General features: G+C 42.2%; 1 protein-coding gene and 1 pseudogene across 1 annotated transcript in view; both read right to left on the reverse strand.

The window, feature by feature from the left end:
• LYRM4 (LYR motif containing 4) overlaps window positions 1-22,615 on the reverse strand; it is a 267,655-nt gene that overhangs the window by 53,681 nt on the left and 191,359 nt on the right. The gene's annotated exons all lie outside the window — the stretch shown is intronic.
• LOC118535085 (heat shock cognate 71 kDa protein pseudogene) lies at window positions 4,740-6,981 on the reverse strand (annotated as a pseudogene).

Consider the following 22,615-nt stretch of genomic DNA (forward strand, 5'->3'; position numbering starts at 1 on the left):
ATTTCCTCCTCATTCTCTCCCACCCTGACCCTGTCAGAGACAGCTATCTGACAGCCATCCAAGGTCTCTGTGCCTGCAGCTGTGCAAGTGTAAGATACCTGAATCCCTCCTCGCCTCTGCCAGGGCCCTGGAGCCATGCCTGCAGCCAGCTTGGGCCTCTGCAGCTGCATGAGCACATGACCCTAGCCTAGAACCCTCTCCCTGCTGACCCCCCTCCTGTGCCCTGCTGTGCCCATGGAGGTTAGCCCCTCTAGGTGTGTATCTACATACCACCAGGCTGAGGCCTATCATCTGCTCCACAAGAGTATGCATGCCCTGGGGGTGGGAATGGGGGGAGACTGTAAAGCCACAGGTGAGCATGCCAACAGCTAGAGCCCTCCCCCCATCCAATTGTTTGTGGGTCTGCATGAGGCCCTGCCTTCTGTCACTGGCCAGCAGCACTGTGCCCAGCAGCTAGCCCCTTCCACTGTGTACTGGCATGTCCCTTGGGTGATTCCTGTCACTGACCTCCACTACAGTATGCATGCCTGGGAGGAGGATATGCAGCCACAGGAGAGCAGCCTGATAATCAGGGCCAGTGTCTGGTGAGCTCATAGTTGGCCCCAGCCCTTGGTATCTGCCTTGGCCCCATCACTATGTGTGTGTCTGTAACACCCCTGCCACTACATAGGCACCTGCAGCTGACCCCCACAGCTGAGTGTGTGCGCACTTATGGTTCTGGCCACCACCACTGCCTGCTGAAGTTCCTGGTACCTAGGAGTGCTGCTGAAGACTCCAAAAGCTATTGTAGCCACGGCAGACCCTTTGAAGTTCTCACCAAGGACCATACAGTTGTTAATGTTGTGGGCCCCAGTGACTTGAGCCAAAGAGACATCATGCCCCCTCAGACCCAGTGCTGCCTTGTGTTCCCAAACTTGGCACCATACACCATTAAACCCAGGGTCACAGCACAGTCCAGCATGCCCCCATCCACGGGTGAAAGCTTCTCTTCCTGAAATCAGTCTATAAAGTCTAGAAGAGGTAACTGCTTCAGACACCTACACAAGGCTACAGGGATCATGAAGAATCAAGGAACATGTCTCCACCAAAGGAACACAGTAAACTTCCATTAATTGTCACCAAAGAAACGGAGATGTGGGAATTGCTGAACAAAGAATTCAAAAAATCTCTTGATGCTCAGAGAACTACAAGAAAACATAGATAAATGATTTAACAATATCAGGAAGACAAAACAAGAACAAAATAAGAAGTTCAACAAAGAGATAGAAAACATTAAAAAGAACCAAATGTTGGAGCTGAAGAATGCAATGACCGTACACACCTCAACACAAGAAGGGCTATCTATGACAAGCCCACAGCTGAGAGCATCCTCAATAGGGAATATCTGAGAGCTTTTCCTCTAAGATAAGAAATGAGACAAGGATGCTTACTCTCACCACTCTTATTCAACATAGTACTGGAAGTCCTAGCCAGAGCAATCAGGCAAGAAAAAGAAATAAAAGCCATCCAAACAGGAAAGAAAGAGATAAAACTATCTTTGTTGTAAATGATATGATATATAGAGAAAATCCTAAAGACACCACAAAAACCCTGCTAAAATGAATCAATAAATTCAGTAAAGTTTCAGTATAAAAAATCAACATACTGGGGTGCCTGGGTGGCTCAGTCATTAAGCATCTGCCTTCAGCTCAGGTCATGATCCCAGCGTCCTGGGATCGAGTGCCGAGTTGTGCTACCTGCTCAGCGGGGAGTCTGCTTCTCCCTCTCCCACTCCCCCTGCTTGTGTTCCTGCTCTCACTATCTCTCTCTCTGTCAAATAAATAAATAAAATCTTTTTTAAAAAATTAAATAAACATAAATAAATAAATAAATAAATAATCAATATACTAAAAACAGTTGTATTTCTTATATGAACTCTACCTCTGAAACTAATAATACACTATATGTTAATTAATTGAATTTAAATAAAATAAAATAAAAATTAAAAAAATAAAGTGAGATTGTACAAATCTGTAGCTTGTGATAGCAAAAAAAAATTTTTTTAAGTTGCATTTCTATACACTAACAACAAACCATATGGAAAAGAAATAAAGAAAACAATCTCATTAACAATAACATCAAAAACAATAGAATACTTAGGAAAAAAATTAACTGAGGAGGTAAAACATCTATACCCTGAAAACTACAAGACTTTGATGAAAGAAATTGAAGAACACACAAATGGAATGATATCCCATGTTCATGTATTAGAAGAATTAGTATTGTTTGAATGTCCATATTATCAATAGTCATCTATAGATTTAGTGCAACCCCTATCAAAATTCCAATGGCATTTTTCATAGAAATAGAAAAAACAATACTATAATTTGTATGGATCTACAAAAGAACCGCATAGTCAAAGCAATCCTAAGAAAGAAGAACAAAGGTGGAGGTATCACATTTCCTGATTTCAAACCATACCACAAAGTTATAGAAATCAAAACAGTATGGTACTGGAAAAAAATAGACCAAAGGAACAGAATCAAGAGCCCAGAAATAAATTATTGCATATACAGTTGATCTTTGAACAATGCAAGGGTAAAGGGTGCCCCCAACCCCCTACCTGGGCAGTTGAAAATTTGTGTATAACTTTGACTCCCCCAAGCTTAACTACTAATAACAGCCTACTGTTGACTGGACACCTTACCAATAACATAAACAGTTGATTAATACACATTTGTATGTTATATGTATTATATACTTTGTCCTTACAATAAAGTAAGCTAGAGGGGAAAAAAGTTTTAAGAAAATCTAAGGAAGGGAAAATACATTTATGGTACTATGCTGTATTTATCAAAAAATAAGTCCACATATAAGTGGATCCACACAGTTCAAACCTGTGTCGTTCAAGGGTCAACTGTACAGCCAACTAATATTTGACATGGGAGCCAAGAATACTCAATGGGAAAAGGATAGTATCTTCAATAACTTGTATTGGGAAAATTGGATAACCAGATGCAGAAGAATAAAATCAGACCCCTCTCTTACACCATTCACAAAAAATGAACTTGAAATGGATTAAAGACTTAAACACAAGACCTGAAACCATAAAACTACTAGTAGATTCCATAGGGACAAATTTCTTGACATTAGTTTTAGCAGCAATATCCTAGATATGACAACAAATGCATAAGCAACTAAAGCAAAAAGAAATAAGTGGGACTACATCAAATTAAAAGACTTCTGCACAGCAAAAGAAACAATCAACAAAAGTAAAAGGCAACAAATGGAACGGGAGAAAATATTTGCAAATCATATATCTGTTAAAGGATTAATATCCAAATCCTATGAAGAATTCATGTAATTCAATAGCGAAAACCAAACAACCTGATTTTATTTTTTATTTTATTTATTTTTTTTTAAAGATTTTATTTATTTATCTGACAGAGAGAGAGAGAGAGACAGGAGAGAGGGAACACAAGCAGGGGGAGTGGGAGAGGGAGAAGCAGGCTTCCCGCCGAGCAGGGAGCCCGATGCGGGGCTCGATCCCAGGACCCTGGGACCATGACCCGAGCCGAAGGCAGCCGCTTAACCGACTGAGCCACCCAGGTGCCCCAACAACCTGATTTTAAAATGGGTAGAGGAACCAAATAGACATTTTTCCAGAGAAGACATACAAATAGCCAAGAGGTATATGAAAAGGTGCTCATCATCACTAACCAGCAGGAAAATGCAACCCAGAATCTCAATGAGATATCACCTCACACTTGTTAGGATGGCTACCATCAAAAAGACAAGAAATAACAAGTGTTGGTGAGGATGTGGAGAAAAGGGAATCTTTGTGCACTGTTGTTTGGAATGTAAATTGGTGCAGCCACTATGGAAAAGAGTATGGAGGTATCTAAAAAAAATTAAAAATAGAACTACCATATGATCCAGCAATTCCACTTCTGGATATACATCCAACAGAAATGAAAACAGGATCTCAAAGAGATATCTGCACCCTCAGGTTCATTGCAGCATTATTCACAAAAGCCAAGATATAGAAACGATCTACACGTCCATCAATGGATTCATGGACAAAAAAGACACGGTGTATATATAATGGAATATTATTCAGCCATGAGAAAGAAGAAAATATTGCCATTTTGACAACTTGGATGAACCTTGAGGACATGAAATAAGTCAGACAGAAAAAGACAAATGCTGTATGGTATCACCTATATATGAAATCTAAAAAAGTCAAATTCAGATAAACAGAGAGTAGAGTGTTGGTTACCAGGGCCTGGATAAACCCTTTCCTCCACCCCAGTTCACTAACAGTTCCACAGAGCACAGAACTAAGGAAATAGAAATGGCTGGCTGTAGAGTAAAGTCTCTGACTTTGGCCTTGGAGCCAGTAATGCAGAGGAGGGGCTTGAGGGGAGAGAGAAAGAGAGGGAGTGGGGAAAGGGAGAGAGAGGAGGGGAGAGGGAGGGACTGTAGTAGGGAGGGACAAGAGAGACAGAAAGAGAGAAGAGGGATGTCACTCACCGGGAAATAAGGAGCAACAGATTTTTGTCAGAAATAGAAGAAACAGATTTCTCTAGAATAGCATGGGTAAAGGACTCTGTTCTCAAATGTGGAGCAATCATCTTTGGGAGCTTACTGCAAATAGTAATAAGTGCTCTGACACAATAAAGCAACATTCATTTAAAAATTGGACATTGAAACCAGAATCTCTGGGCAATTATTTATAATATTTTTTTATGGTGCCAATTTTAAATACAGTTTTAGTTAAGACATTGCATTTTCCACTTAACAATACAGCGCTTATAAAGTGCAATGTTTATTTCCTTTCCCTGTGCACATATTCCATACTCAAGTATCAAGAATGCCCAGTTTATTTACTATAGCAGCTCAACATTAAAACTGCCATGGAATTTGCTACAAATTTGGGTCCTTCAAATATTTTGTGTGGAACAATGTTAGACCTATTCTCAGGTTGGCTTAATCAACCTCTTCGATGGTGGGTCCAGAGGAGGCACCACCAGAGGGAGGAGCTCCACCACCAGGGAAGCCTCCAGGCATTCCTCCTGGCATGCCCCCTGCACTCTGATACAGTTGGTAATGATGGGATTGCAGACTTTCTCCAGTTCTTTCTGCTGGTGTTCAAATTCTTCCTTTTCTGCAGTCTGGTTCTTATCAAGCCAATTGATGATTTCATTGCACTTGTCAAGAATCTTCTGTTTGTCCTCATCATTGATCTTGCCCTGAAGTTTTTCATCTTCAACAGTTGCTTTCATGTTGAATGCATAAGACTCAAGTGAATTCTTGGAGGACACCTTGTCCTGCTGTTTCTCATCTTCAGCTTTGTACTTCTCAGCTTCCTGGACCATGCGCTCAATGTCTTCCTTGCTCTAGCGGCCCTTGTCATTAGTGATGGTAATCTTGTTCTCTTTTCCTGTGCTCTTATCCACAGCAGAGACATTGAGGATACCATTAGCATCAATATCAAAAGTGACTTCAATCTGAGGAACACCACGAGGGGCAGGAGGTATGCCTGTGAGTTCGAACTTGCCAAGTAGATTATTATCCTTGGTCATGGCACGCTCACCTTCATATACCTGAATAAGCACACCAGGCTGGTTGTCAGAGTAGGTAGTGAAGGTTTGTATCTGTTTGGTAGGAATGGTAGTATTACGCTTGATGAGAACAGTCATGACTCCTCCAGCAGTTTCAGTGCCAAGAGAAAGTGGAGTGACATCCAACAGCAGCAAATCTTGAACGTTTTCAGATTTGTCTCCAGAAAGGATGGCTGCCTGGAGAGCTGCACTGTAAGCAACAGCCTCATCAGGGCTGATGCTCTTATTCAGTTCTTTTCTGTTGAAGAAATCTTGTAGAAGTTTCTGAATCTTGGGAATACGGGTAGAACCACCCACCAGGACAATATCATGGACCTGAGACTTGTCTAGCTTGGCATCCCGGAGGGCTTTCTTTACAGGGTCCAGGGTGCCACGGAACAGATCAGCATTTAATTCTTCAAACCGGGCATGAGTAATAGAGGTATAGAAGTCGATTCCTTCATATAGAGAGTCAATCTCAATACTGGCCTGCGTGCTGGAAGAAAGTGTACGCTTAGCACGTTCACAAGCAGTACGGAGACGACGAACTGCCCTCTTGTTTTCACTGATGTCCTTCTTATGTTTGCACTTGAACTCTGCAATAAAACGGTTGACCATTCTGTTGTCAAAGTCTTCTCCACCTAAGTGGGTGTCTCCAGCTGTGGATTTGACCTCAAAGATCCCATCTTCAAGAGTAAGGATTGACACATCAAAAGTGCCACCTCCTAAGTCAAGGATCAGCACATTCCTTTCAGCACCAACCTTCTTGTCTAAGCCATGAGCAATAGCAGCAGCAGTTGGCTCGTTGATGATTCGAAGTACAGTGAGACCAGCAATAGTTCCAGCATCTTTGGTAGCCTGACGCTGAGAGTCACTGAAGCATGCAGGTACTGCGACAACTGCACTGGTAACAGTCTTCCCAAGGTAGGCCTCTGCAATTTCCCTCATCTTCATCAAAACCATAGAGGACACCTCTTCTGGATAGAAACTTTTTGTCTCTCCCTTGTATTCTACTTGGACCTTGAGCCTGCCAGCATCATTCACCGCCATGAAAGGCCAATGCTTCATATCAGATTGGACAACAGCATCATCAAATCTACATCCAATCAGGTGTTTGACATCAAAAACTGTGTTGGTGGGGTTCATCGCAACTTGATTCTTTGCAGCATCACCGATCAATCGTTCGGTGTCAGTGAAGGCGACATAACTTGGGGTGGTTCAGTTTCCCTGATCACTGGCAATTATTTCCACTTTCCCATGCTGGAAGACACCCACGCAAGAGTAGGTGGTGCCAAGATCAATGCCAACTGCAGGTCCCTTAGACATGGTTGCTTCTGTGTGGGCCTGGCTCGGCTTGAGAAGAAAACAGCTGCCTGGTGATCTAGCCCAGCATTCAAGGAGACCCTATAATATTTTTAATATTGTTTCCATGTTAACCATACAGAAAATTGCATATAGCTCCTGTTCTGTTTGAAAGAATGTCAGCCATTTTCACTGAATCTCTTTGTTGTTTTCATGAAGTCCCAAGGAAAGGACCCTTGCATAGATAGCAGTGGGTGTGTTCTGCTTATTACAGCAAAAAATTCTAGAACCCAATGTGGGCAAGAACAGATAAACAGCCCTCCTCCCAGAATGTGTCTTGACCAGAGGTAATATGGTCTGGTTAACCTACCTCAAATTCTCATAATAGTACCTGTGCTTTCACTGACTTGCCATTAACAGAAAATCACTGAAACGGCTACTTACATATGACACACATTGTGTTTTTTAGTCTAGTTAACCTCTTACCTTCACCCAAGAACTAACGTGCGGATGGCTCTATCCTCACAAAGGTTACCTGGTCATGGCTGGAATCCTCATCTGAGTGTCTCTATAGGGGTGGAGGGAGGAGGTGGGAACACAAGGAAAGAAGTTAACCATCATTACATGAGTGCCTTGTCCCAGGCACTATGCTTCCACAAATGTTTATGATTAATTGCCTTAATTCTGAGAGGCTGGTACTACTGTGTCCATTTTCCAGTTGGGGAAACTGAGGATTAAAGAACTGAGTAATTTGCTCAAGATCCCAGAGTAAAGACATGGGAAAGCCAAAATTCCAATTGAGTTCTGCCCTACTCCAATGCCTCTGGTCTTTTCACAGGCTTATGCCATCACCTAATCTTTTTTTTTTTTTTTTAAGATTTTATTTATTTATTTGACAGAGAGAGAGAGACACAGCAAGAGAGGGAACACAAGCAGGGGAGTGGGAGAGGGAGAAGCGGGCTTCCCGCTGAGCAGGGAGCCTGATGCAGGGCTCGATCCCAGGACCCCGGGATCATGACCTGAGCCGAAGGCAGATGCTTAACGACTGAGCCACCCAGGCACCCCTGCCATCACCTAATCTTGAGCTTACTCTCAGTGTCAAGTCATCCAGAGTATTTCTAAACACACTTCTGATAATTGTCTTATTATAAGGCATGCCAAGGAGATGGAGGAATGATGCCTGGTTATAGGAGGAGATGTAGAGATAGAAAGAAGAGTAGGCAGGAGACAAGAACTGACTTGCTTTTACCATGATGAAATCAGGGTATCTAAGATTGTTTCAGATCTCTGTATGTTACATTGCAAGGCCAAATACAACATGTCCCTCAAAATTTGGCCCAAATGCTACCTGATCCATGCTGTGCTGTCTCCACTTTCTACCCCATTTTTTAATCCCCTTGGTTCAGTTAAATGGGTTTTATTTACCCAACTACCATCTCAGGACTGAATATGTTCTACCTTGCGTCCCTCTACCTCCCACACAGGCAGAGATCTTCGAAGTAGGAGCGAGGGATCCTGAGCTAAGTAGGTCTCTGGTCACCATGCCAGAATCTACTCAGAGGTTGAGATTATGGCTTCAATTCAGGGGATTGAGGGACAGAGCCAAAGGGGACCTACTAAAAGGTAACCTCAGAACAGTTGAAAGCCATGCACATCCTCCCAGATGGACCTACTGGTGTTACTCCCAAATCAGTAGTTCAAGTTTTTGGTCCTGGGACCTCTTTATTGTAACTATTGCTGTTGTCATTGTTGTTTTTGAAGACCGTGAAGAAGCTTTTGTTTATGTGGGTTATACCATACTTACCATAATAGAAATTAAAACAGAAAAATCTAAAATATTGATTGATTAAAAAAAATTGTATGTTAACATAAAAAACCTTCTTTTATGGAAAAACCCTGTATTTTCCAAGACAAAAGAAAATTAGAAAGGCAGCAATGTTTTATACATTTTGCACATCTTTTTAGTGATTGGCTTAAAAGAGGACAGTGGGGGCGCCTGGGTGGCTCAGTTGGTTAAGCCTCTGCCTTCGGCTCAGGTCATGATCCCAGGGTCCTGGGATAGAGCCCTGCATCAGGCTCCCTGCTCAGCTCAGTGGGGAGCCTGCTTCTCCCTCTCCCTCTATCTACTGCTCTGCCTACTTGCACTCTCTCTGTCAAATAAATAAATAAAAACTTAAAAAAAAAAAAAGAGGACAGTGGATTCGCTTACCTACTTCTGCACTCAATCCTTGTCAGGTTCCAAATACAGTTATGTCTCCTTTATTGTTAATTACCTAAGACCCAGTGTCTGCTTCTTAAGGGTTTCGCCTCCCTGAAGAGTCCAAATGGGGCTCTCTCTGCCTAGAGAGAGAAGATGGTTGGAGCCCAATGAGACCACTTGGGCCACTGCTTGTCTTTGTCACATGGGATCACTAATGGAAACAAGTTCTGTCCAGATGCTGTCTGCCCAGACCCACTTCCCCAACAATCTGCCCAAGCCCACCGTCTCCATGGGAATAGGATGCTCCAAAGGCACAGCCTTTACTTCACACCCCATCCTCAACCATCGTTCTCCAAACCACAGCATCTGTGCTCAAAAGAGAGTGGACTGGAGGAGAGTCCCTGCCACACCCTGGTCCTACCCCCCACAACCTGCACGCCCTCTGTCCTTCTTGCCCTTTTCTGTTTCTGGGTCTTGCCTAGACCCTGTGTGGTTGGCTCAGCTTCAGGCATCCTTGGGGGATACTCAGTGGGTACCCATTTCCAACCTATAGCCTGCACTGAGGACTCTTGGCTTTGTCTGCCTCCAGAGGTTATCTTTTCCCTTCTTCTTTCATAGTCCCCTATTATTTTTCCTGTTTTATCAATGGCGTGTTTGATTTTACAGCTCTGTATCTCCACACTATTCAAGTATATAAAATTGCCTTAATGACTGCTGTTTGTTTTCCATTTTATCTTTCTGCTTTAATTTCCTTTATTTTTTTTTAAGGTAAAAATGTCCTGTTTCCAACTTGTTTTCCTGGATTTTCTATTAACTATTTTTAATTGGAAAAGTAATAAAAGCACGTGATGAAATGGAAAATGATAAAAGGGTAAACAATGAAAAGCAAGCAAGACCGCTGGTCTGCTAATCCCTGTCTCCAGAGGCAACAGTGTTACCAGCATCTGGTGTTTTCTTCCAGAAACGGTCTATGCATATAATAAACATACTCCTCCCCCTTTATTGAACCAATAGAAGCTTGCTTTTCACACAGTCTGGACCTTTGGTTTTCTTTTTAACCTTGTATCTTGGAGATTGTTTTATATCAGCATGCAAAGACCTACCCCAATATTTGTAAGGGTTGCACCAATAACACAAATTATGGATGTACATAATGTATCGAATCTGTCCCCTTTTTATAGAACATGTAGGTAGTTTCTGATCTCTTCCCGTTACAAATAGTACTTCAGTAAAGTATGTACATATACATGAGATTATGGGAAAAGTTCTAGAAGTACAGTTCGTATGTCAAAACTATTTGCTTTGAAAATGTTGGTAGATATTATCACATTGCCCTCCAATGCATAGGTCATAGGTATCGTAGGTGTTGGAAGTATTGTTCCCTGTATGTTTTCTTTAGATTTTGTTTATTATATATATATATTTTTGTCATGAAGAAATGATAGGTTTTTATGCAAGTAAATTATTTTTTTATGCTTTGCAGGTAAATTCATGTATGGCTTTTGATCTGTGTTTCTTCCTTAATTCAGGTCTTCTCCTAAGATTTTTTTTCCCTGTACTGTGCTTTTTTCTAGTCTCTTTTGTTTTCAATTTTGACATTAAAATTTTCAGTCTCTCTGGAATTTATTTTGAGAATTAGAATCAAGGAAGAGCTTTATTTCTTCCCAAATGGTCAACTGGTTTTACCAGTAGTAATTTTTTTATACATTTTTTAAAAAAAGATTTATTCATTCATTTTAGAGAGAGAGCTGGGGGGAAGGGGCAGGGGGTGAGGAGAGTGAGAATACCAAGCAGACTCCATGCCAAGCATGGAGCCCAATGTGGGGCTTGATCCTAGGACCCCTGAGACCAGCACCTGAGCCGAAACCAAGAGCAGGAAGCTCAACTGACTACACCATCCAGGCGCCCCATCAGTAGTAGTTTTTAAATAATTCATCTTTTCTCCACTGATGCTAAATATCACCTTCATCACATAGTTCCTATTGTTATTTCTAGGTTCTCTGTTCTGTTTTAGTGATCTGTTTTCTTAGTCACGTGTGTTAAGTAAATAGCTTTAAAATATGCTTTAATATGTGTTAGGACCAACCTCCTCCTCATTCTTTTTTTCTTCTCAGACTTTTCCTGGCTAGTTTCTTTTCTTTTTTTTTAATTTATTCATTTGAGACAAAGAGATAGAGAGAGAGAGCATGAGCAGGGAGAGAGGCAGAGGGAGAGGGAGAAGCAGGCTCCCTGCTGAGCCAGGAGCCCAATGTGGGGCTCAATCCCAGCACCCTGGGATCATGACCTGGGCCGAAGGCAGATGCTTAACCATCTGAGCCACCCAGGCGCCCCGTTCCTGGCTATTTTCATATGAATTTTAGTATATAGCTCTCCAACATATTTTTATTTTTGGGGTTCCCAGTAAATTTGTGGATTCTCTTAGGAAGAATGAACACCTCTCTACTATTGTTTCTTCCTATTCAAGTACAGGGCCCTTCTTTTCATTTATTTATGTATTCTTTTGTGTCTCTCAATAGAAAAACAGTTTTCTTCAATGTACAGATTTGAGCCTATATATTTCTTGTTAAGTTTATCTGCAGATATTTTATACTTCTTGTAGCTTTTATTAAATGGAATATGTCCTCCTTGTCCTAAGTTTTTAGTTTCATTATTTAAAACAAAATCAAGTATCTTTATTTGGGGGGGTATTATTTTACCTTTAACTCTTTAATATTTAATTCATTCTTAATCCTTCAACCCTTCTATTTTTGTGATTTAAACTTATTTCTCAGGCTTTAGCTTTTTGTCTCCTTTATCCCAAACATGATCGATAAGCAGTTTTCTGTTTCATGTACCAACTATTACCCAATGTATACTTTCTCAGTGTCCACTAACACCCACAAACCACCATTCATGTACGACAACTAACAAGCATCTCTGTCTTCCAGATGGGCCTGACTTTCAGTCAACAATTCAGTTCTGGCTGAATTACCACCTCTGCCTCTAGAGCAGTGATTTCCCAACTACGTGAATATTTTATTTCATTTTTGCCCTTTTTTAATATAAAAGAATGAACAACTCTAAAATAAAAAGGGTTGATTTTATTTGTAACACAAATGAGATAAAGATATTAGTTGTGCCCCAAACTTTTAGCTTACTAGGCTTACATAGGTTTAACGTGTGTTCATTAGAGGTAGCTGAAGGGTAGGTAAGGGGTTTGTGTGTGTGTATGTGTGTGAGGTGATGAGAATATTCTAAAACTGGCTGTGGTGATGGTTGCATGTATCTGTGAATACACTACAAAAACACATTTAAAAAAAAGCTTAAAAAAAACATTGATTTTTACACTTCAAATGGGTGAATTGCATGGTATGTGAATTATACTTCAGTAAAGATATTTTCAAAACAGTAAAAGCAAATGAAAGAGGCTGTTAAAAATGTGGGGGAAAAGAACATCAAAGATTATATCCATAAACCTGGGGTAGGAGTATAGGAAATGGAGAGAACTTGAACATTTTGGGATGACAATTGTCATAAAAAATTCTTTTGATCCAAATGCAAAGAGTTTTTCTTAAGAGGGTTTGATAGGTGTAAAAGAACTACTGATAGGGATGCAAATAAGTTCTAAAGAGAAGATAAGAAAGTTGATAGGATACCATCAAAATCCCCTGCTCAGTCTGTGCAGATTTACCCCAATAAATCCATCTCTTGTGTTTGCCCATTTGGCTCTCTGAGTAAGCTGAAAGAACCAGATTTAAGGGAAGCATCACTTTTAAAAAAAAAAAAAGCTTCATTTAGACATAATTTACATATCATACAATTCACCCATTGTATATGATTCAAAGGTGTTCAGTATATTCACAGATACATGCGATCATCATCACTGTCAGCGTGAGAATGTTTCACCGTCTTAAAAAGAAATCTTATCCCTTTTAGCTATCATTCCCTGCCTCTCCAGTCTCCCAATCCTAAACAACCACGAATCTACGTTCTGTCACCATGGAGTTCCCTCTTGGGATATTTCATATATATGGAATCTTAGAATTTGTGGTCTTTTGTGTTTGGCTTCTCTCATTTAGCATATTTTCAAGGTTCATCCAAGTTATAGCATGTGTCAGAACTTTCTATGCCCTAACAATATCCCATTGTACGTAGATACCATATTTTGTTTATCTAGTCACCTGTTCATGGACACTTGGGTTCCAGCAACATGGCAGACCAGGATGACGTCTATCACTGCTACAAATACATGGAGTAAGCCTGGATAAAATACACACACATCCCCAGGAAATTATATACTTTATACTCATAAAGTTGATTGTTTTAAGTCACAGGAAAAAAACCCACATAACTCCCTTTCAAACCAAGTTTGAAAGAATGAAATGTAAACCCTTGGTATCAGAAATAGAGAGAGAAAACAGAACCCAAGTGGTAGGAAGCAGTTGATGCGGGAGTATGGGCTGGATACCAGCATGAGGGGCAGGATTTCAGAGATGTGGTGCTCGGCACATCTGACGGAAGTGCTGAGAAAGTGTGCCCGCTCTCCTCAGTGTCACTGGTAGGGGAAGAGTGACAGGTCTGGGCCGTAGGTGGTGGTGAGGTGGATTGGGTCTGAACCCAACACCTGCATGGCCCAAGAACTGAAGCCTGAGAAAATAATACAAAATCAGGCCTGTGACCATTGAAGCCTCCAAAGGTGCTCGCAGAAAGAAACTTCATACTCTTCTGGACCGTGCCAACGTTTTCACCACCACCAAGGGCTCACAGAACTCCCACAGAAAACCATGAAAATGAGTTCGCTCACAAAGTCTTACAAACCATTGGGAGAAATAAGCATAATGCGGAGCTGTAACACCCAGAAACTGAATATTTACCCCATCATTGAGGACATTGTAATATTTGTAGTTCTGTAAATGGAGGTCTTTTATACATGTGTTTTGCTCAACTGTTGGATAATTAACTCTGGTACTTTTGTATAAAAGTAAGAGTTTTGTACTGATATTTTGCTTTTTTTTTTTTCCTATTCTCCTGGTTTAAAATGCTATTATTCTAATTTCCTGATAATACTTCGTTCTCCTCAATCTCAGAACCTCTCTGTGCTTTTCCTCTCTGATCACAGTTTAATTTATAATCTCTTTTTCAGAAAGGCCTGAGGTAAGTATGGCCTGAGACAGGAAGGATTAGAAGCCTTGTTTATTCTGAGCTGCCCATCCTTTTCTTTTGAAAGTTCATCCTTTTTAAGGATGGTTCTTTAAAAACATAACAAAACAAACAAACAAAACCTGCATTCACCACCTCCCTAGTCCCAGGTGACACTCAGGACAAAACTTAGGTCTCCGTGCAAATGGACATGAGTTGCTGGCTCTGTCAGATAATTTCCGGAGTCGTGTGCTAATGGACACACTGCACAGTTTAGAGTCTGTGATTCCTCACGAGTATGTAACTGCTGGACTGGGGGCAAACCAGAGCCCCACCGCAACCAGGAGGGGAAGGGAAGAAGGCAGTCACATGGGAAGGGACCATGGTAGGACCCATGTGACACTGATGTCCCCGTGGTCAAGGGGCCCATGGAGGTGGGTGGCGTGGCCAGTCCTCCACCAGGCCTCTCGAACTGCGAGCGCACAAACCAGCCCTCCAACGAAGGCGTTTCCATCTCTCGGCTACCTTCTCAAGAGGCACAGGGGGATCTCTGAGGGCATTTCCCCTTTGATACAAAGCTGTCCTGAGTAGCATGGTTAAATGGGATAAGGTGGGCAGCACGCTTAGACTGTTTTTACAATGGTGTAATCTAAGAAGGCAGGGAGGCCCATTTCATCTACAAAAGCCTTGGTCCCATGATGCAGTACATCTGGCTGAGGCTGGGCTTTATGGGTCCACTGTACCCTCCGGGAGAGCCAGGTCCCTCCCTCCAGCCACATTCACCAAACTTCCGTTTCCAGGGGCCATGCCTTCCCTGACCCCCTTACCCATCACGACGTCTTCCGCTCATCCTATCCTCCTTACCCCTCCCCCTTACTTTGCTTTTAACGAGGATCATCATTCACACTCGCGTGAACATGATCTGAGCCCCTCTAGGATAGAATCCCCAACAATCCCCAACAATCCCAGGACTTTGGGCTGGCTCACCTCTGCACCCCAGCACCAGCACTGTGCTATATGTTCAGTGAATGAGGAAGAATACTCCCGACCGTGTGCTGTTACCAGGCCAGATCTCATGCTGGGTACCACTGTGGACCGGGTTGGGGGCGCCATCTCCCAAGGCTGGATCAATCCTTTTAATGATTGCTCAGCCTCTCTAGGCAATTCGTCCCCTGGTATCCTTTCCCCAGACCCTGAACAATCCTCTTCATCTCTGTTCACCCCAGCACGTTGATAACCTGACCCAGGGACTGTCATCTGCTTCCCAGGAACTGGCTGGCCACACTTTGCCTCCCAGAAAAGGAATGTGACCTGCTCAGCGGAGGCAGTAGTCCAGTGGGAGCTGCCTGCCTACTGGTCTGAAGCTCTGCAGTAAGGCTTATAGCCACATTCTTTCAGATCTGGTGGACTCTCCCTGGCCCAGAATCTCCTGGAACATTACAAGAGTCCATTCTCAATCTGCTGTTAGCTTTGGGGGGTATGTTTTAACGATATATACCTATAAGGGACCAGGGTTTTGGAATAGTCTCCATTCCAAAGTCAAAATTTTTGAACTTCTATCTGCTGGCTGGAGAAAAGAAAGAAAAAAAAAACAAAACATTGATAGAAATAAGGGTGACAGATGAATCATTCTTCCACCTTGCTCACAGAAGTTGCTATTCCAGCTGGCCCTGATTGGTTCTCTGGCAAATTAGATATGATATCCGTATTTGTATATTTGTCTTTATTCATCTTTTAAAATTTACTGTATTTTTTAAATAATTAATAGACTTTATTTTTCAAAAATATTTTATTTACTTATTCGAGAGAGAGCAAGAGACAGAGCAGAGGGGGGGCGGGGCAGAAGCAGGCTCCCCGCTGAGCTGAGCAGGGAGCTGGATGCGGGCTCGATCCCAGGACCCTGAGATCATGACCGGAGCCAAAGGCAGATGGCTAACCAACTGAGCCACCCAGACACCCCTAGACTTTATTTTTTAGATCAGTTTTAGGTTTACAGAAATACTGAGTGGAAAGTGTAGTTAGTTCCCATATAATCCATAGTCCCTCACCCCACCATTTTCCATATTATTAACATCATGCATGAGTGTGGCACATTGGTGATAATTGAGAGGACAGTATTAGGCCACTATTATTATTTCAAGGCCATAGTTGGTATTAAGGTTCACTCTGGGTGTTGTACATTGTATGGGGTTGGACAGATGCATAATGACATGTCACTGCTCTTACAGTATCGTACAGAATAGTTTCACTGCCCTAAAAATCCTCTGTGTGCACCTTATTCATCCCTCCCCCCAAACCCTGGCAATCAGTGATCTCTTTACTGTCTCCATAGTTTTGCCTCTTCCCATAATGTCATATAGGCAGAATCATACACTATGTAGCCTTTTCAAATTGGCTTCTTTCATCTAGCATTTAAGTTTCCTTCATGTCCTTTTGTGGCTTGATAGCTCATTTTTAAAAATTCCTGAATAATATTCCATTGCATTGTATAGATATACCACAGTTTTCCATTCACCTATAAAGGACATCTTGATTGCTTTAAAGTTTTGCCTTTAAATTTATTTCTAATTATATAATTGAAACATATATATATTCATCTGAAGAAAACATTAAAGCAATACAGATAAACATTAATTTCCTTGTTATTACTGCACCTCCCCCATGTTTATTTTTTTTAAAGATTTTAGTTATTTATTTGACAGAAAGAGACACAGCGAGAGAGGGAACACAAGCAGGGGGAGTGGGAGAGGGAGAAGCAGGCTCCCACTGAGCAGGGAGCCCGATGCTGGGCTCGATCCAGGACCCTGGGATCATGACCTGAGCCAAAGGCAGACGTTAAACGACTGAGCCACCCAGGCGCCCCTAGATTTTACTTATTTTTGACAGAGGGACAGAGAGAGTGTACAAGCAGGGGAAGCAGAAGGCAGAGGGAGAGGGAGAAGGAGACTCCCTGCTCAGCAGGGAGCCTGATGCGGGGCTCAATCCCAGGACCCTAGGACCATGGCCTGAGCCAAAGGCAGACGCTTAAGGACTGAGCCACCCAGGCGCCCCCTCCTCCACATTTAACACATTACCATGTGCATCTTTCTAGACATTTCTTATGCTTTTATAGACACTTATGTTCCTAGACTACATTAACTATCTATTGCTGTGTAACAAAATAACCTTCAATTTAGGAGCATAAAGAATAAACATATTTTACAGATTTTGAGTGCTAGGAATTTGGGAGTGGTTTAGTTGGGTGGTTCTGACTCAGTTTCTCTTGAGGTTGCACTGAAGATATGAGTGAAGGCTACAGCCTTCTGAAGGCTTAGATCCGCTTCCAAGGAGGCTTGCTTGCCCAGAAGACCGGCAGATGGATGTTGGCTGATCACGGGGCTGCCTGAGTGCTCTCACCACATGGTGGCTGACTTTCCTTATGCTTTCCTAAAGGAGAGCAAGGAGAACCCTCAGTGGCTTTTGTAACCCAACTGGGAAGGCGTGCCCAGTCACCTCCACAGGCTCCTGCTGGTTAGACAGTTCCGCAGGTGGGGGGCGGGGAGTGGAGGGGGTGGGACGTTAAATACCAGGAGGCGAGGATCCCTGGGCAATTCATGGATTTGTTTTGTGACTTTTGTGGGAAACTTTATATTTGGCAAAAGGAAAAATTACAGATTTTAATCAATTTCGGCTTTACCCATATAAAGTAAGCAGTATTAAATCCGCGGGACACCTGGGTGGCTCAGTCAGTTAAGCGTCTGCCTTAGGCTCAGGTCATGGTGCCAGGGCCCTGGGATCGAGCCCCGCCTCGGGCTTCCTGCTCAGCAGGGAACCTGCTTCTCCCTCTGCAACCGCCCCCCTCGTGCTCTCTCTCTCAAATAAATAAATAATCTTTAAAAATAAATAAATAAATAAACCATCCTTTAAAAAACCAAATCCAATGCCAGTTTGTAGTAAAAGATTTGTGTGGTGGAATTTTCACCATCATAATAATGGGATAATAAAATTACTAAATATGAATACACAATACGAAGATTTAAAATTTGCATGAACACTAGTCAATGCTTGGATATAGGAATATTGTAGTAATAAATTAACTTCCACATATTTAAAATCTTCTAACAAGAACACCCTACATTTATCTCAGTGTTGGATATGCTCTAAGTTTTATTTTTTCCCATTAAGAAAAAATCACAGTTCCTCCCACTCTGATTTATTTTAGGCTTGGGCTCATAGATTTGGCCTTTGCTTATTTACAAAGAGATGCTTGTCTTACAATAGTGTCGTCCATTAGCCCACCCATCTTGTGAGGTTCAAGTTCCGGCCCTGGGGGTTTTTGAAACAGGACAGGAGCCGCTGCTTGGTAACACAAGGGGTCAAACACGCTCCAGCCAGGACGTCCCAACCCCCACCCCTTTCACAGAGCAGCAACTATTGATCACAACTGAGTGCAAACTGCAGAGTACAACTGTGTGGTCATCCGGAAGAAAACCCACGTAAAAACACGTATTGGTGTCTCCGGATGGCATCGGTATGGATGTTGCATGACTTCTGGCCTGGTTTTTCCACACTGCGGCCCTCATCAGTCCTATGCCTATGATCCGCTGCAGGTCTACACTGCAGGTCTGGAGGGGGTAACCCCCGCATGCGTTATTTAATCCCGTGGGAAAGCAGGACTTGGGACAGAGAGAAAGTGGGGGAGAGTAGGCTAGGGAACAGTAGGGAACATGAGCATCTACGTGTAAAACTGTTTCCCATAACAACTGTCACTATCAGATATGCTGTATATTTTGTATATGGTCTCCACTCCCAGCCAGACAGTAGGATGGGAGCTCCCTAAAGGAGGGTTTTGTGACTGTTTTGTTGACCACTGTGTCCCTGGCACCTAGAAGAATGTCTGGCGCATAATCGGCATGCAATAAATGTGTGCTGAGTGAATGAATGCACTATGCTAATAATAGGTCATATTAGAAAACAATCATTGAGAGCAATTTGCATGGATTATCTTAAGTAGGCACTAACATTATTCCATTTTACAGGTGAGGGAACGGCTCAGGGAGATCACATAATTTGCAGAAATGGTCTCCCAGGTCCTTATGCAGACCAAGCCTCCTATCTCACACTCCGGGAAAATTACAAAGACCAACTACACACAATCCCTGTTCTCCAAGCAGAGATGTGCTCATTGGAGAAAAGATTTGGAAACAAGTCAGACCCAACCAGGGTGGTAAATGGTAAGAAGTATACCAGAGAAGCAGGCAATAAACTCTGGGTCTGAGGGAGTGGAATAGGGGCAGATAGAAAAAGATAAATGCTAAGATACTAACAGGATTATTGCTGGATGAAATTATGAATGTTCATACTTTCTTTTTCCTACTTTTTCTCTATTTTCTAATTTTTCCCTAGTGAGTAAGTATCGCTTTTTGTATTAAGGAAAACAATACATTTATCTTGGGAAATTTTCCCTTAAAAATTGAAAAACACAGGACACCTGGGTGGCTCAGTCGGTTAAGTGTCTGACTTTGGATTTTGGCTAATGTCATGGTCTCAGGGTTGTGAGATGGAGCCCTGCATTGTGCTCCGAGCTGGGTGTGGAGCCTGCTTGGGATTCTCTCTCTCCCTCTGCCCCTCCCCCTACTCATGCTCTCTCTCTCTCTCTCTCTCAAAAAAAAAAAAAATTGAAAGACACATTTTCTAAGGCAAATTTCCCCCTGTAGCATGCTCTATTACTGGTTTTTTGGATAACCTTTTTTTTTTTAAGATTTTTATTTATTTATTTGAGAGAGAGGGTGAGTGAGTGAGAGAGAGCACACAAGCAGGGGGAGCGGCAGGCCGAGGAAGAAGCAGACTCCCTGTTGAGCAGGGAGCCCGATGCGGGACTCGATCCCAGAACCTTGAGATCATGACCTAGGCTGAAGGCAGACGCTTAACCGACTGAGGCACCCAGTTGCCCCTTGGATAACTTTTCAATGATACTCTGTGTATGCAGATATATGGCAATATATTTATGGTGAAGGTTTAATTTAATATGGTTTTGAGACAAAGTTTTTTCAATATCCATGTATTTATATATTATATAAAATATATAAAAATATGCTATGTAAAAATATATATTAAACATATTTTTCAAAACCATATTAAATTTAACCTTAACCTAAGGAGTCAGGAAGTGCCACTGAGGAAAGAAATGTATCTTGGGTGACTTTCCAACCACCTCCAACAAGCAGGGAAAGGGTGGAGGGCTCCTTCCAGGGCGGTATAAAATCCTTTTAAGGATGGTTTCCTCTTAGGACGGGGGCGCCTTGTCCCTGCTTGCCTTTCTTCCAATTATCCTTCATTATAGAGTGGTGGAGAGGGAAAATTTTGGAAAACTCCCATCAAGTTTCTTTCACACAGCAGCTGTAAAAGATGTATTATAGGTTTGTGCCTACAAGTGCAGGAAGCTAATAAATTCTATTTCACGTAATTACCATAAAAGAAAAATCTTCCTTTCCCCATGAGCCTCTTCCTTCAGAACATCTCACAACATGGCATCTGGCTTCTTCAGAATGTCAGTTAAGACGCAGAGAGCCAGAGAGTGTCAACAGAAGACTTAACATGGGAGTGACATCCTATCACCATTCAGTAGGAAGGAGGCCTTGGGCTCTACCCACACTCAAGGAAAAGAGATTATACAAAATGGAGGGCATTGGAATATGCCATCCCAAAATATGCCCACTTTGGCATGAGGATTATTTTGAGCTAAAGAAAATTAAGAAACAGTAGACAAAGAAAAAAGCTCTCTGCCCTCCCCCTATCTGGCTAGAAGCACAACATAAATTTCCATTTGTAAAAATGTTTTCCGCTCTTTACCCTAAAGAGGACAGCTCTTAAGACTCTTGATTCACATCAGCTCAGGCAGCCCCGGAGGAAACTTACTAAAACACTATCTTCTGTTAGTTTCCCCTATACATTTACCTTCCCAGCTTTGCCACCTCCAAAAGGGTTTATCCTTTTTCCTTTGTCTTGCACTTCTCTACAAATTTATTGTTCTTTGTTAAGATGATGTTTAAGCCCAAGTTCTAACCACTAACCACCCCTGTGAGTTACTTATCACTGAGTTTCTCCCCTGTGAATGAGTGCTGCACATGTAAATAAACTGTTTCCTTTTCTCCTGTTAATCTGTCTTTTGTCAGCTTAATTTTCAGGGTCCCCAGAACCTAGTAGTTTAAAGATTTTCTATTTATTTATTTGGGAGACAGAGAGAGAGCACAAGCAGGGGAGAGGGGCAGAGGGAGAGAGAGCAGCAGACTCCCCGCTGAGCTGGGAGCCTGGACTCAAGGCTCCATCCCTGGGCCCCAGGATCATGACCTGAGCTGAAGGCAGCTGCTTAACAGACTGAGCCACACAAGGTGCCCCAGAACCTAGTAGTTTAGAAGAAAAGTTTTCTTCTTCTCCCTGTAGCCTGAACATCAGGAGGGAGGATCCCTGGGAACTATGTGGGAGCTGTCCATCACAGCACCATAGGACACCTTCATGTGGTGCTATTCATGCTGGCCTTGTACCTTCCTGTCACACCACTGGCTGAGTAGACAGAGTGGGCCACAGTAACATGCTAGAAGCCATTCTGACACCAGGCATCTAATAATACCTTAGATAGACAAATGCAGGTCATTGTGCACCACCTAAACATACTCCATTAAATTGAAAGAAGATGTGTTCCCAACTCATTTGTCTCTCATCTGGATCCCAAAGTGCTACAGGACACTCCAAAACCACCTCACACAAGTGGTCTTAACTAATTGTGGTTAAAACACCGTACTCCTGCAAATTTTACAAAAGCATGACTGTGAATACATCAGAAGGGGTCAAAGAATACTTAAGCTTCAGGAGTTTCAGTGTAAATCTGCCTCGGAGCAAAAGTCACCATTACTGACTAGGTTGATCCAAAAAAATGTCATAAAGGAGGTAAAATTTGGAAATTGCCTTAAAGACCAGGTCAAAAAGTGGAGGTGGGGGCAGGATATTCCAGGCAATGAGAAGAGCAAAAGCACTTTTAAGGGAAGAAGTTGTAGAAAAGTTTTCTCTAGAGCACTTAAAATATGATGGTAATGATAATGGTGATGATGATGGTGATGTTGATGATGGTGATGATCACGGTGATGGTGAGGGTGATGATGGTGATGGTGATCGTGGTGATGATGATGACGGTGATGATGGTCATGGTGATGGTGTGATGGTGATGATGATGGTGATGATGGTCATGGTGATGGTGATGATAGTCATAGTAATAATGATGGTGATGATGATGGTGATGATGGTCCTGGTGATGATGATGATGGTGTGATGGTTGTGGTGATGATGTTGGTGATGATGGTGATGATGATGACATTATTTTACTGTAGAGTTCTTTGCTCAAACAATATGGTGGGGAATCCCAATATGTAACACAGGT

Source organism: Halichoerus grypus, chromosome 9, assembly GCF_964656455.1.
Source record: "Halichoerus grypus chromosome 9, mHalGry1.hap1.1, whole genome shotgun sequence".
Taxonomy (NCBI): domain Eukaryota; kingdom Metazoa; phylum Chordata; class Mammalia; order Carnivora; family Phocidae; genus Halichoerus; species Halichoerus grypus.